We start from the raw sequence: 17,062 nt of genomic DNA on the forward strand, positions 1-17,062 counted from the left end.
AAAAGCTTTTCTATCTGAAGACTCCCCTCTTCCCTTTGAAACTATCGAGGAAGATACAGTCCTTCAGACAAAACTCGACGTGCTGTCTGAGGATACTTTGTGATAACTGCATGCTAAAACACTGAGCTGAAATTCCTCCAAAGACGTGTACAGTAATGCAGTAAGTGGGAAAATTAGTTCTCTACCATGAAACAGATTTTCTTAATTTCTTCTTTTATTTCTCATCAGATAAATGGGATGTACATATTCCAAAAATAATACTTACAAAAACCTAAAGGAGTGTGTGTGTGTGTGTGTGTGTGTGCACGCTCACACATTCATGTATGATCTTTACTCCTTATAAAATCACACAGTTCAAGCCAGACATGGAGGCACACACCTTCAATCCCAGCTAGGGAGGCAGAGGCAGGCAGATCATTGTGAGTTAGAGGACAGCCTGGTCTTCAAAGAGAGTTCCAGGACAGCCAGAGCTGTTAAAGAGAGTAACCCTGTCTTGAAAACAAACAAATAAACAAACCACAGAGTTCAGTAATGGGGACTCCACCCTAATATCCAGACCTAAGCTATGTAGGAGACTGCTCTTTCTTTTCCCAACCGCCCAGACCTGAACAATCACACAGAAACTATATTAATTACATTACTGTTTGGCTTATTAGCTCAAGCTTCTTAATAACTAATTCTTACATCAAATTAACCCATTTTTATTAATCTGTGTATTGCTATGAGGCTGTGGCTTAGCAGGTAAAATTCTGTTCTGGCATCTTTCTCATTTGGCAGCTACATGGCATCTATCTGACTCCACCTACTCTCTCTCTCTGTATCTCTTCCAGTTTGGCTATATTCTGCCCTGCTATAGACCAAAGCAACTACTTTATTAACCAATGGTAATAAGATAAATTCATAGCATACAGAGGGGAATCCCACATCAAACATACTCACTTTCCAAAGGTCCCACATCTATGCACCACGGTCAGATCAAGTTTCCACCATCTTAAGAAGACTACCATAAACGTATAAGTATTAACTCAGTATGAGTTGGAAGTTGGGAGGACAAACCATATTTAAACCACAGCTGTACTCATTGAAGTAAGAGGGTTACATGGAAAGGATCCAGGAAAGGAAACAGCTCCTCTATCTTCTGAAATGCCTCCTGTGTGTTTGTATGATCCAGTGTGTTAGTGTTATCCAGTGTGTTGGTGCAATCCTGTGTATTGATATGATCCTGTGTGCTGGTGGTGTTGTGATCATGTGTGTTGGTGTGATCCTGTGTGCTGGTGTGATCCAGTGTGTTGTTGTGATCCTGTGTGTTTTGTTATTTATGTGATCCAGTGTGTTGGTGTGATCCTGTGTGTTGGTGTTGGTGTGATCCTGTGTGCTGGTGTTGGTGTGATCCTGTGTGCTGGTGTTGGTGTGATCTTGTGTGTTTTGTTATTTGTGATCCAGTGTGTTGGTGTTGGTGTGATCCTGTGTGTTGGTGTGATTCCAGCATTGCTTATAAGCACTATCTCATGGAATCCTCACAGCTCCATAAAGCAGAAAGCATTATGTGTGTTCTATAGGTGTAGAAATGAAAACACAGAGATGCGAGTGAGTCTGTTAGTCATTGTTCCCTGCTGTTCCAAGACAGTAAGCTCATAAAGAGCAAGCAATTGTTGGGCTCCTCACTTTGGAGCTTCAGTCCATGGTCACTCGTCCCTGTTGGTTAGGGCCTGTGACAGCAACATGTAGCAGAACAAAGATTCTTACTCATAGCCTAAACTGGAAGAGAGAAAGGGGAAGAGACCAGTGTCCCACAGTCCTTTTCTTCCTCTTCCTCTTCCTCCTTCTAGTGCTCCTCCCCACCCCACTCTTCCTCTTCTGTTGGTTGTTTTGTTGTTTGTTTTTGTATTGGTATTGGAGTTGTGTGCTGGAGATTGCTGGACTCAGGACCTCGCACAAGCCACACAGGCATTCTACCAGTGAACTTTACCCCTTCCCACAACCCCTTTAAGAACTTACACTCAGTGGCCTGGAGACCTCCCACTGCACCCCATCTCTTAAGTGGGAGTAAGCTGGAGCCAAGCATTTACACTTGAGCTTTTGGGAAACTTCATAGATTCAAACTATACCAAAGACTGCTCATCTATTACACAGGGTTATAATTTTTTATAATAATACAGGGTTATAATTTTTTGTATTGCATTGAACTCTGTAAATCAGTCAACAAATAGTTACTATGGGTTTGTTACGTATAAGTGTTACAGTGCACTTCAGAAGAAAGAAATCAGTATATACACCCTGTTTTCAAATTGTTTCCCTTCTAGTAACAGAGAGAGAGAAAGAGGAGGGAGAGAGAGAAGGGGGTGGATTCTAATAATGAGAAAATATTTTGAGATACAGCCATCTATTAGCTTAAGAAGCAAACAACTGATGGGGGGAGGGAGATGATGAATATGAAACAGTATATTCCCCAGGCATGTTGCTGCAGGTCTAAAATTCTCAAGCTCCTTTAAAAATTGAATTTGCTAGTTATATTGAGTCATTCATTCGGAGATAGCCTTAGGGTAGGGACATTAATTAAAACCAACTGTAGCAAATCCAAATACAGCAAAGAGCACTTAAAAGGGTGGAGGAAGAAGAGGTGGGGAACAGCCTCCCATGCTTCCCGACAAGAACTGTTCTACAGCGATCACAAAGGGAAGGCATTCACAGAGAGAAGATACAACAGAAGGTAAGCAGAGTGTGAGCGAAGGAGCCTGGCTACTCTAAGACTGTATTTGGCAATATACTGTAGTGGCAAAGCTAACTTTGCCACTTTGTTACAATACTAACAGCACAATGACCTGGCTTGGATCTTGGCTCCCATGAAGAAAGTTACTTGAGCCGGGCGGTGGTGGCGCACGCCTTTAATCCCAGCACTCGGGAGGCAGAGGCAGGCGGATCTCTGAGTTCGAGGCCAGCCTGGTCTACAAGAGCTAGTTCCAGGACAGGCTCTAGAAACCACAGGGAAACCCTGTCTCGAAAAAAAAAAAAAAAGAAAGAAAGAAAGAAAGTTACTTGACATCTTTGAGGAGAAATAATAATATTTACTTTATATGGTGTTTGTAAAGGTCAAATAGGCAAACACAAATTAAATACCTTGGAAATTGTGAGCTCTTACTAAATGGTGTCTATTGCTATCATTCCATAATTTAAGGAAATGGTGTTTAATTCCATAAATATCTAATTAGTTGGTAACCCCCAATGTCATTTTAAACAACAGGAATGTTATTAGGCTAGGTGAGCTTTAAAATGTTTCCTGTATTAATGACTTGTAGCTGGTCTATCTCTACTTACAAGTTTGGCCACTGAGAATTGATAAGGAAGGTTTTTAGATACCACAATCAGGAGAGGGAGCTGTCATAGGAAACAATATTTGAGATAAGTGAAGATCCAAAAATTCTCAGGAAAGTCTTACACATGACCGGATGCATCATGCATGACCTTTAAATGTCATTATGAAAAGCGTCAAGCCCTGTGGGTTACCAGCTCTTGCCATCAAGGGCTGATGGTATAGCTTAGTGTTTGATCACTTGCCTAGTGTCTGTGAGACCATGGGTTCAATCCCTAGCACAATGGGGGAAACCTCCCCCTGGACAAACAGGAAATGCATGTCTACAATGGTTCAAACCTAGAACAAACTCAATTTTACTTACAAAGGACTTGGGATTTTAAAGAGGAAGGTTAATACAGTCTTTTTATAGAAACAGAGCTATTATGTAACTAAGAAAGAATATAATTGTTTTTCCTGGAATTCTACCAAAAGTAACTTACCATTTTAGAACTATCATGTCACTTCTGTAACCTGCCACACCTGTATATCAGCCGGTCTGCTCAGAGCCATGGGATTCACGCTAAAGCGACATGTGGATACAAGCGTCTAATGCCTTCATTTTGGCATCCACTGTAGTCAAGTCTGAGCATTTCATCATTGTATTTAGTGGTGAATTACTTTGCTTTTAATTATCATATAGCTTATAACTAAGACATTATATTATTTTTAAAGAAATCATTGTGCACATAAAACATATTATTTATGCATACCAGGTCAGAACAGGTCAGGATAATAAAGAAAGATTACAAAACACTTTCTATTAAACGAGAGTGCTGGATCTGAAGGGATTGAGCATTATATTTGATGGTATTACATTACACTAACGCTGGCACTGAGTGGGAAAAAGTAAACTTCAGTGTTAGCTATGGTCTAGTCTCAAACACACACATACACAGATGTACAAACAGACACGCACCAAGAGCTGCACTCCTTTTATAATGTCTTACAGATTATTAAGAAAAAGAGAGCCAATAATAACTACACTAAAGAGGCCTCTTCTCTGTGCCCCTCAGTACTAAAATCCACGGTCTTCACCTCAAGTAGAGAATTATGGCAGTGCATTGTTTGGGTTTTCAGGAGTTAGATGGGAAACAAAATTTAAATTCTAATCCTGGCCAGACAATTTCCTCCACCCCCACCATTTCTTTCTTTTTTTAATCATTTGAGTTTTATATATTTATGTGATGAATTTTAGCAATTTTCACCTTTCGTTACCATCTCGTGTCTCTCCTCTCAGTGAAACTCTTCCCAAGTCCCTCTGACTTTCATCCCTTGATACGTGTGTGTGTGGTGTGTGTGTGTGTGTGTGAGAGAGAGAGAGAGGGGGGGGGGGCAGAGACCCACTGAGTTTAGAGTTGCTAGCATGACCACAGGTGGGGTTATTTACTGAAGTCTGGATAACTTATCAGTGGTTACGGCACTGAAGAAAATGACATTCCCCTCATCTAGCTGCCAGCAGTCCCTCAGAACTCAATGTGAAAGACCAGAGATTTTCTCTATCTAGTAGTTTCCTTTGAAACATGTTCCTTTGAAACAAGGGAGGAAAAACTTTATTTTGGCTTGTAATTTCAGTCCCTTTACTGTGGGAAAGGCATGGCGAAAGCAGCTCGGCTTATGATGGTGAGGCATGGGTTCACATCACAGTAGACTAGGAGGCAGGGATCCCAGACTTGAGCAGGTATAACCTCCAAAAGGTCCATCTTACAGGCCTACTTCTACCTGCTAGGTTTCACCTCCTGGCTCCACAGCCTTCAAAATTGTTCTGGACTTCAAGTTGGGTCCATTGCTCAAAACATGAGCTTGTAGGCGACATTCCTGAGTCAAACTATTACAATAACATGGGACTTCTTACTTCAAGGGCTGCCCAGATGGGTGGGGAGGTGGGAAGAAACTGGGAGGAGTAGGGGGAGAGGATACCATAATCAGAATATATTGTATGAAAAAAAAAATCTATTTTCAATAAAAGAAAAAAATCACGAATAAACATGACCATACTAAGCAAACAAAAAACAAAAACAAAGAAGCAACAAAAGCCATATACAACAAAAGCCATATACAACAAAAGCCATATACAACAAAAGCCATATACGAGCCTGCGAACAAATACCAACACAGTAGGACACACGGGTGCTAGCAGGTGTCTATGGCCAGGATACACAGTGACTACTTTTCTAGTTGCTGTTGTCAAACACCCAACCAGAAGAAGCAAGTTGAGGAAGGAAGGAGATGTTTTGGCTCACAGTTTGAGAGTTCTTGTAGAGGAGGTGATGGCAGAAGCTCCCAGCTGAGCAAACCACCGGAGGAGAGAAAAGGGAATGTTTGTTTGACTGACTTCTTCCTTCCTTTCACTCAGTCCAGGTTCCGAGCCTATGGAGTGACTTACCATATTCATGCTGGGCCTTCACCTCAGTTAATTGTCCCTCACAGACACCCCTAGGTGTGTGTTACACAGACAAATCAAAATCCAGTCTAGATGGTAATGAAGATTAGCCACGACAATATATTCGGGGAAACACTGGAATAAACAAAATTAACAAGTTTTAGTAAGACTTAATTAAAACTCCTGTTTTGCTGTAGCTCCGTCCCAGGGCCTCATGCATTTTGGGCAAGTTGCTATGTCACTAAGCTAGAGTCACAGACAACAAAGAAACAAACAAAAACAAAACTAATTTTCTTATTGAACTAGCAAGTATTCTCAGTTTCTGGGAGTGAAAAAAATGCAGCGGGTCACATGTCCTGCTTTTATATTGACATATGGACTCCCCTCTTTCTACACACCAAGAACCTCTTGGGAAATGATGATTAGCAGAGCAGTTGTGGCAGCTGACTAATTACGGTAATATGGGGCTATTTCAGAAGGCTTTCTTACCTTCAAATAAAAGTTCCCAAGGTGTGTTTTCAGGCACTATATAGCATGCAAAGGGATAGGGGTTTCGTGTAGTGATTCTCCCAAGTCACACCATATGAAGGGATTCTAACTTGTTAACTTCATGTTGACAAAAGAAGGAACTGAGAGGGTTAACCAGAGAACATAAATTAGAATGTGTGATTAGTCTGAGCCATTTCAGAACTAAAGTAAAATATGGGTTCCTTCCTCGTAGCAAAAATTAGCTACATTGTCTAAGCATGAGAAAAAAATGTGTGGTTGTTCATTTGGTTCTAATATTGCAATTTGGGACAGCAATTGTAGGTATAGAAAGAATGTGTTATTATATATGGGAAACTAACAGGAAGAAGTTAGAAAATTTGTGATATTAGAAATATTGTTCTTTCCTGGGTCTTTTGGGAGAATGGGCTAGCAATATGTAGACAAGCTAAACAAAGAATTGGAATACAATTCTAAAAGAATCTCCACCCAGAAAGAACATGGTTCCTTTAACTAAGATCATTTTAAAGGTCAGCTGTTAGAAGTTCTCCTAATTTATTTGACATAGGTGTATCAGCACTTGGTTCCTTCCTCTCTCCTCCCTTTTCCTGTTCCTCCCCCATTTCCTTCTTTGCTGGTGGTGGGGACTGAACCTAGGGCTTGACCATGCTAAGCATATGTTCTATTGTTAAGTTGTCGCCATCCCAGGTGACATGTCAGGTCAAGGTTTCCTTCATAACACATAAAATCCCTGAGGGTAAACCAATACTGAATTCTATACTTTACCCAAGTATTAAGCCCCTACATGCACAAGTCACTGAAGCTGATTTCTGGAGTGGGAGTGGAGCACCACCACTCAATCCGGGATTCAAATTCATTTATTGTGACTAAACCAGATTTGGATTATTTAATTAGATAAAATGAAGTACAGAACATACCTATGATATATAACAAAATGTTTAATTTTAATCCAATAAATCCTTAGTTACAATATATAGTTGCCAGGAAACAGGAGAAAATGGATCAAAACAAATTCTAATATATTTGTCTAAGTAATCAAACAAACCAAAAATTTGACATTGTTTGGAACGATTGTTCCTTCAATTGGAATTACTGGTTCCTTCAATAAGTCAGATCTATAAAAAAGGGAGTGTCAAATAAAGTAAGACCTAAGAGTCTTATTAACAAGATGCACTGTGGGATCCTGGGTTGGAGAATGGATGGACGGGAGCTCTGGCGCTCATTTTTTTTATCTGAAGGAAGCACCTCTCATCACGTTGATAAGGCCTGCCATTGTCTCTCCTTCCTGCAGCTGTCTATTCACAAACTCTGCTTATGACATTTCAGCTTCTTACACATGACTCGATAAATCAGCTAACCCAGTTTTCTTCATTATTGTAAGAAGAATTCCTTACTGGGGCTCAGGATAGTGCTATAGCTAGTTCTGCGTTCTGTTCTCTTTACCACATGAGAAATTGGGTATCCTGAAATTGGATATTTTGTTTCAGATGAAGTGAAGCAGTTTCTCCAAGATCATATAAGTGGCAGAGCCAAAATCTGTGTTCAGATATACCTTTTCTAAAACCTCTGGGTTCTAGCCACACCTAGCTGAATTCCTGTCCTAAACACACTGTGGGGTTTTCAGGGGCAATGGGCATGTGGCCTGTTATGCGAGCATCAAGGAAGGCTGCAGGGAATTCTGGGGTGGGTGCTTGTAAGGGCAGCTATTTGAGAGCATGGAAATGGAAGGTCAAATGGTGGAAGCCAGGAACAATGTTAACCAAACAATCAAACTGGGAAAGCTGGGGCACGTGTAACACGTTTGGATATAAAGTAGGGAGAGTGACAGAGAAATGTGCTCAATTTGAAAATGTCTGGGTCCAGGTTATAACCATCTTGGAAAGGCAGTGGGAACCCTGTACAATTTACTGGCCCAGAAATAGTTACAAGCACAATATGCACACACTCCTATAAGTTCAGTGGTATTTGGGACAAGAAAAAGACCTTCCTCTTTAGAAAAAACAGTTTTTCTTTTTAAAATTTACAGAGTAAGGGAATCCTTCTATTTGATATCTCAGAATTTAAATACAGATGTTCTTGAGGATACCAGAAACAAGCTCTACTGATCTTTCAGAGAGATAAAGAAATAAAGGGAAAAAGGGAGTAATTATGAGCCTCTAAAAACAGACCATGAAAGTTTTGCTGAAAATGCCTCACTTTAATTTAGATAAGCATAATAGTATGCTTACTTTGCCAGCATAAAGTTTCGCCAGTATTAATTTTTTTGCAAAATAAATACACTACCTCCACTTTATTTCTCTGGATCCCCAAGACATTCAGCGTTATAGTGAGGGATCCTGTCTATGTTGTCCTGCTGCTTACTTATGACAGCAATGTGTTTAACAGAAACAGTTTCTCAGCTTCTTTTCCAGCTAGTTGGTGGCTTTCATTAAGTTTATGGATAATAAAATCTAAGCAAGTATTTTAGGCAGACCTTCCAGGAAAGTGTTTACAGATGAAGATAAATGTTGCATTGCCAAGAAAATGAATCAGATAGTGAGAATTCCAACTTCCACATCTTTTTCAGTCTTTGAGCAGAAGATGCTCCCATTCTTATAGATGAGTTAGAAGCTCCTCCTCAGAGTGCAAGCAGTCCTTGAGAATATGCATCCCCTGCTCACATCCTGACCAGCAGCGTTTGCAGTAAATTGCACAACTATGTGGGGTGGGCCCTGACACAGGAGCTGGACTATGAATCGAGAGGAAGTTATGCTTTAAAGATAAGATGGTCCTGTTGGCCATGATGGTCCCTGGACTGACCACTAGCAGACTTCTCTAATGTAAGAGAAACCAATGTTATTTCCCATTTATTTCACTAGCAGATAATTCCTAGTAAACTAAGAGGAGATAGGCTAGATGTGGTACCACATCTATAAAAAGCAGTCAGAAGACAGAGGCAGGAGGATCATGAGGCTAGACTGGGGTGAGCTACACAGTGAGTTCCAAGCCAGTCCAAGCTACATAGTAAGATCTTGTCTTGAGAAATAAGAAACAAACAAAAAATGTTGATGGTATGACGTTAGGAGGGCTAACGTTAATCAAATATTTCTTGAGAATTTTTATCAAACACTAATGACAAGGAATATCATATTTATATTTGCTGATGCCAGAGCTCATGATACAGGATGTAAGACAGAGATAATCATGCACAAGTAATTAAAGGATACTACCCCATGGTTGTAACTCTATATACTACATAGAGACAATTGGCCAAGAGGCAAATGGGTACTGTGCCTTAATAGATCATATACAGAGAGAATTTTTCTTAATTTATCTTCATAAATGGAATGTCTGCTTTGCTTATAGACTATGATTTAACCCAGGATGGTGATGACAATGATACTGTCTTTTTGAAGTTCTGCTTGGTGATTTCCAAATGTATTTAGCATCAGTTAGTCTCCTTTGAAAGAACATGTGGTTATACAGAAAAAAAAATGTCTACAAGTTTTGGTTTTAGAAGTCAACTCAAATTACATTCTACACAAAAGAGAATATATCGGTTAATCTAAGCATACTTTCTATCGCAGAGTTGGGCACAATGTGTTTAGAGTTTTAGGAGGATTTAGATAAAGCTTCAAAGAGGAAGGAATGCTTGAGCACCACTTGCCACTGAAACAACCTGCTTTAAAAAAGGGCAGAAATACTTTCCCCAAAGAAAAGGAGCACCAGAGAGAAAGGAAAGTTTCTGGATAAACAAATGCAATATAGAGGACAAATAGAAGAAGCTTTCTAATTTACTAGTTTACTTTTAAATTTTGTGTATTTATTTATATTAGGGTCTAACAAGGTAGCCCTGTGCTCACAGAGACCTGTATGTCTCTGAGTACTGGGATTAGGGGCATGCACCACCAGGCCCAGCTTAGGTCTTATCTACTTGTTTCCCCCTGTGTATAAAGGTAGCTTCTGAAGCACAGCTTTGAAAATCCTATGACATTAGTAGCATACAGTATTAAAATAGTTGATTTTATTGATTGGATAGTATGTTGGCCACCTCCCAGACGCACTGAGGCACGAAATATGTGTCTTGGTAGCAATGATGGCCTGGCTAGAACATATAGGTGAACTACAGCGAAGTACTATGGAGAGTAATGATGATACCAACGGGATCAAGGTACAGACTAGAAATTCTCAGTGATCAAGGGCTTCAACTAGATAGTTTATAAGGAAAACGGATAATGAGGACTGTAGTGATATTTTGTTTGTGTTTTAACAAATAAAGTTTGCCTGCAAATCAGAGTGCAGAGCTAAGATACTGCAGAGGTACCACACACATTTAATCCCAGTACTTGGGAGTCCTGTGCCTTTAATCCCAGCACTAGAGAGGTGGAGACAGGAAGGAATATGGCTGGGTGGAGAGAGGTATATAAGAAGGGAGAAGACAGGAGCTCATGGCAGTTTGAGGTTTGGTGGAGACAGATGAGTCTGGAGATGCAGTCTGAGGACAAGATCGCTCCTTTGGTCTGAGCATTGGTAGAGGTAAAAGAACTCTCTGGTGATTGGACACTTTGCTTCTCTGATCTTCAGCATTAACCCTTATCTTCTACTTTGAGTTTTTATTATTAATACCAATTAGAATTCGTGCTGGAGAGGTCATTAAGAAGAACTCTGTTTACCATCTTATGGCGGATGACATATATGCTACAACAATAACAGCAGTGAAACATATTCATCTATTAACAGTTGTGAGTTGGATGTTAAATGTCCCATAGGCTAGTGGCTTTAAACACTTGGCTGTTGGTGGTGCCATCTGAGGTTATGGAATTTCACTGGAGGAAGTGGATCACTGGGAGGAATGCCTTGAGATTTTAAAGCTCAGCCCTACTTCCTTCACTGTGATGCAATGTGATTAGCTTCCCCCTGCTCCTGCTGCCATGATGGACTGTATCTCCTTGAACTGTAAGCCAGAATAAACCCTTTCTCCCTTAAGATGATGCTTGTCAGATGTTTCATCATAGCAACAAGAAAAGGAGCTATTACATCAAAGTAGCAGTGTACTTGGTGATAGCCATAGCCAATCTTGAGAAAGGAACAAGGGGAAGGGCAATGGAAAGAGTTGATGAACCAAGAGAAGGGTGGAAACACTAAGTCACCACCCTTGGATGTACACACCAACGGCAGTTGATACCTTCAAGAAAAATAAGAAACAGTTCATCATAGTGGTGCATGCCTGTAATCTGAGCCCTTGGGAGGATGATGTAGGATTGCCACAACTTCCAAGGTCGTCTGGCTATACAGCAGGCCATCATTCACTATAATGTGAGATCTTGGCTCAAAAGCAAACCAGCAAACAACACAACAAACCCCAGGGGCTTGGGCTATAACTCAGTTGGTAAAATGTTTGCTTAGCACACACAAAGTCCTTCGTTTGATCCTTAGGAACCCACAAAACCAGGCATGGAGGCCCAGTCCTATAATCAAAGCACTTGGAAGCAGAATGATTGGGAGTTCAAGGTCATCCTCACTGCATAGCAAATACAAAGCCAACTTGAGCCACACTAACTTCTATTTCCAAACAACAACCCCCAGAACCCACATTAAAAATGTCAGGTATTGGGGAGGAAGTGGGAGGAGTGGAAAAAGGGAAAACCATAACCAGGCATGTTATATTAAAAAAAACATTTTCAATAAATGAAAAAAATAAGTCAGGTGTGGTCTTGCATTTTTGTAATCCCAGAGCACCAGGAAAGGAGAGACAGGTGTATGATTAGGGCTTGCTAGACTGTTATCTTAGCCTACTTGGTGAGCTCCAGGTCAAAAAACCCAACCCAACCAACCAACCAATGATAAAAATATCCTAGAAACCAAACCCTCCAAAATCACCAAACAAACCAATTAGGTACACAGCCATTGAGAAATGACACCTAAGGTTGAAGAAGCCCTTGGGCTTCCAAATGCACGTACCACAGAAGTGTACACATCAGTACATGCAAGGAATGAACACACGTGAACAAATATCAAACCCAAAATAAAAACACCAAAAAGAAACATAAAAAATAGATTAAGAGCGGAGGAGAGAGAGTGATGTAGGTGACAAGAGCGTAGAAAAGGCACTTCAGGGAGACATTGCCACTTCACTAAAATACAGTTTGGAAGTCCTGTGAGGAGGTCTGCAAAGTAAAAAAAAACAGACCACATTTGCGTGCATTTTGTATGATATGTTCATATATAGGTGTGCACAAGCTCATGGGTGGAGGCCATAAGACAGCTTCAGCTGTTGCTCCTGAAGTTCTAACTGCTGTGTTTCCTTCTCTTTTGCTTGTTTTGTGTTTATATTTTGGAGTCAGAGTATTTTACTGGCTTGGAACTCACCAAGTATGCCACCATACCCAGACCCCCCACTTTTTGGGTAGGTTCTGGAGGATCAAATTTGAGTCCTCTCTCTTGCAAGGCGAGCACTTTACTGACTGGACTATCATCAAACACAATACTTATTTCAGAGTTAAAGCCATTTACTTATTTATTTATGGTTCTGGGAATCAAAACTAGGGCCAAGTGAGTGTGACAAAGTGATATATCCATGACTACAGTTCAGACCAAGTTAAAGTTACTCTGTATCCATACAAATTGAGTAAAAATACATTTAACTACCTTACCAACATTTTTAATATTTATTTTTATTCATTTATGTATTTGTGTTTATCTCTGTGTATGTTTACAGTGTGTGTGCAGGTGCCCTTGGAGGCCAGAAAATGTGGCCTTGGATGCCCCGGAGCCAGAGTTAGAGCCCAGCATAGATGCTGGGACCAGAACGCAGGTCCGCTTGAAAAGCAGCAAGCACTCTTGGCCACCAAATCACCTCTCCAGCCCTATTTTACTAATTACATCTTAAATACATCTAAATGTGAATTTTCTTAAAAGTTATGAACTTGTTCCTATAAACATAAGTAATAAAACCAATAAAATAAAATTAGTCAAACAGTAGTAATTTTGTTTAAAAAAAAACATGAAATCTTTCCTTTTGAGTAAGTTGCGGGACAGAATTTGATAGCAATAGGATACCAATGAAAACATGGATGAGAAGATTTATTCAGATAAAATGTTTCAAATGCTAATGTGGAACAAATCACAGAACAAGTACTTTCTTCACTGAGAAAGAATGAACTAATTCTGCAATCATTAAACAAAATTTCTATTAAGGCAATTTGGCCTAAAAATTTTTCTTAAGAAACTTAAATTGGATAAACTAGCCTTTTACCTTTTCTTTTGTTTTTAAGATTTAATTGTGTGTGAGCGTGCATGCGCGCCTATGCGCACTCGACCTTGGAAGCCAGAAAAGGGTGTTGGATCTCCTGGAGCCTGAGTTACAGGATATGGATTGTAGGGACAAGTACAGACAGGGCTCTTAATGACTGAGCCACATCTCTAGCTCCAAAAGCTCTCTAAAAGGAAAATTTTCATTGACACATAATTGTATTTATTTACAGAATACATTTCTTTAAATGTATACATTGTGTACTGATGAATTCTAGAAAATTGGTTTACCCATCACTATGAGTAGTCATCAAGGAAATACAAATTAGAAACAAATGAGATAACATCAACAAACTCAGTATGCCAAAGACAGATCTGTACTCCTGTGTTTATTACAGCTCCATTCCCAATTGCCAAGGCAGAGGTTTTTCTATTTTATTCTAATTTATAATTTTTTTAAAAAAGGTAAAACCTGACAAACATGAAAAACACCCAGCAAGTTTTCTTTATTGAGACAGGATCCCACTCTGTAGTCACAGCAGGCCAAGAATGTTGACCAGGCTGCTGGCCCTTTGCCTTGAACTTGCAGCAATCCTCCTGCCTCTGCCTCCTGAGTTCTGAGTTCATAAGCATGCACCACCACCTCTGTTCTATAAAAATGATTTTTAAAAAATGGTCAGCGAAACCAGTATGGTGGTAGAAAGCTGTAATGCTAGCACTCAGGAGGGAAGAGGATAGTTGAAGGATATCCTAGAGAGTGCAGGGAGATTGCCTCTCCTCTAACATCTAGAGCTAGGGATTGTAGCTCACTAGTCCTCAGTAATTAAGCACTTGTTAGCGATGCTGGGGTGGTGGTGTTCGCCTTTAATGTACTCGTGAGCCAGAGGAAGCAGATCTCAGTGAGTTTGAGGCCAGCCTTATCTACAAAGCGAGTTCCAGGACAGGAAGGACTGTTAACACAGAAAAACCCTGTCTCAAAAAACCGACCAAAAAAAAAAAAAAAAAAAAAAAAAAGCTGGAAAGAAAGGATGCTGGAGGCAAATTAGTCCTTTACTTTTGTTTGTAGAGAGTCAATATACTTGCTATCTTACAGAAAATACCTCTGTGAGTAAAGATTATCTGAACGTGACTGGATTCAACTGAGGTTTTAAAAATTATTATTGACGTTCATGTACTTGTTTTGCTTAAATGTATGTCTGTGTGTCTGGTGCCTAAGGGAGTCTGAAGAGAACATCAGATCCCCCAGAACAGGGGTCACAGATGGTTGTGAGCCTCCACATAGGTGCTGGGTATCAAACAGGTCCTCTGGACGAGCATCCGTGCTCTTAACCACTGAATCATCTCTCCAGCCCCCACCTCCAATGGAGCTTTTGATAAAAAACCTTTACCATTTACACTCTAAATTCTAAATGTTCTAATTAATCCCCTCGCCCCCAATGCTGTGAAACATTTACTACTTAAATTGAGACACCAGCAACGATCATTTACCTATGTAAATCTGGGCCTCAAGATTTATTAGTGCTTTTTAAAAATCCACAATGGCCCCCTCTCTCCTCCCTGTACTATTTCTCCTACAGCAGCCGATGGTGATGGGTAGTATCAGACTGCTGAGGTAAAAAGTCAGTGCTTTCAATCTGTCCTTCTAGGCATTGTTCAATAATTTGTGTCACCTTTCATTTTTGGCTCGTTCTCTGAGAACTTCCTGTTTATGTGTCAGCTTCCCCTGCAAGGACTGTGAGGTACTATACATGTTTGTCTCTCCAGGGCTAGGAGAGAACATACCACGCCTGGCATGTATGTTTGCTTATTGTGTATGAGCTAGAAATCCATCTAGAGTCGTTTGAAGACGGGCGAGACAAGTAAGTATCACATTTATCTGACTTAAATTTTGAAGGATTTATTTACCTTTTTCAACACTTGATAGTAGTTCTACTTTGCGGGTATGTGTCAAGAAATTTGATGGCAAATAAGGTATAGCAAAGGCAGGTTTACTGACTGCCCTGGCCTCCTGAGGTCACTTGTTTGACTGTGCTGTTTACAGAGCTAAAGATTAGTAATTATTGTTAGTATTTTTGTCAGCCTCAACTAAAATAGTTGGGACTGAATAGACTTCTTGCAGAATTTAAGACCATTTTAACACCTTTTACAAAAAGTGTGTATGTGTTTGGGGGTGGGGGCTGTTGCTAGCCAGGGAAGGAGAAACTGAACAAGGATGGAAAAACAACAGGTAGCTTGTAGGTCTTTTTGGCCCAGAGGGGCTTTTTCAGTCATCCACACTTCCTGGTGACAAGATGAAAAGGGCAGTTCAGTTTTTCATAAATGATTTGCATTTTAATCACATCCCTTTTCTCCCCTCGCAAGCGATAAAGGCTTTAAACACTCAGCAACAGGGCCTGATATAAGCTGCAACCACACACGGTTGCCTTAGTGGGCTAAACAGAACGTATTTCTCGAGGATAAAATGTGTTGTACGGTGTAAACACCTCTGGACCATCCTCGGCAAAATACCCAGCACAGAGCCACGCACCGGCAGGGACGGAAAGTGCAAATCCAAGGCGGCGTTCTGTCGTGAAGAGCAAATGCAACTGGCTTCTCGGTCTGTTGGTGGAAAAACCTTCAAGTGGCAAAACACATCCCTCCGAACTTAAAATAGCAAGCTCCATTCACGCGGCAACCAATAATATTTCTAGTTTACCCTTAAATGTTTTCATGCCGTAACTGCCGCAAACTGCCAAATACAATTTTATCGCGAGAAGGGAGGCTTTAAAAATAGGACGGGGTTATCGCAGAGCGTCACCTCCCGCCACGTAACTTAGACACGCTACCTGTTAAGAAGGAAAAGAAGGAAAGAAGCCCACTGAGGACGTGAGAGAACATTTCCTTGGGTCACTTCGCCTCACCTGCCATCTCCTTAACCAGCTAGAACGCCCTGGGCTCTGCAGTGGGCCTGCGTGGGACGAGCGTGGGGGGGGGAAATCAGTGCGGAGTCCACGCAGGTCCCCGCGTGTCTTCCCGCATACCCGTCAGCACCGAGGTCCTGATAATCCTACAAGTCTCCTCAGCTCAATCTAATCAGGGAGAATTTTTTTTTCCCAAAACACCACCGGCGGGGGCGAGGAAGGAAGCCAGCCAGCGGCTCGGCCGCCCCGCGCGCACGCGCACCTCCCGCGGCGCGGCGCCGGAGCTCCGCCCCTTCCCGCCGTCACCCCACCCCTCGGCGCTGGGGAGTGACTGACTCCCGCCAGCCCCTCCACGTCAATCAACCTCCTCCTCCTCGCACTCTCTGCACCTTGTTATTAATCTCCAAAGCGGTAGCGCCCGGACTCCTCTCCCCCGGCCCTCGGGGGTGTGAGCGTGTGTGAATTAGAGCGAAGGCACCGAACGCTCGCGTCTCTCTTCTATCTTTCTCTCTCTCTCTCTCGGCTCGGCCCGGCCTCGGCAAGCAGACCCGGCTCGGCGGTAGCAACTCCCGCAGCGGCGGCCGCCTCAGCACAGGAGAAGGCCAAGGCCAAGGCCGGGCTCCGTGAGGCTCTCGCAGCTGCGGCTCGCCGCGTCTCCGGCGCCCGGCGGGGCCCTCTCCTGCGCGGCGCGGC

General features: G+C 41.5%; 1 protein-coding gene across 1 annotated transcript in view; it reads left to right on the forward strand.

The window, feature by feature from the left end:
* Window positions 1-15,209: 15,209 nt before the first annotated feature.
* Window positions 15,210-17,062, forward strand: part of Cnot6l (CCR4-NOT transcription complex subunit 6 like) — an 80,001-nt gene continuing 78,148 nt past the window's right edge. The window contains exon 1 of the mRNA XM_038335650.2: window positions 15,210-15,328. The gene's annotated coding sequence lies outside the window, so the exon portion shown is untranslated. The remainder of the gene's footprint in view (window positions 15,329-17,062) is intronic.

Source organism: Arvicola amphibius, chromosome 1, assembly GCF_903992535.2.
Source record: "Arvicola amphibius chromosome 1, mArvAmp1.2, whole genome shotgun sequence".
In the NCBI taxonomy this organism is placed as follows: domain Eukaryota; kingdom Metazoa; phylum Chordata; class Mammalia; order Rodentia; family Cricetidae; genus Arvicola; species Arvicola amphibius.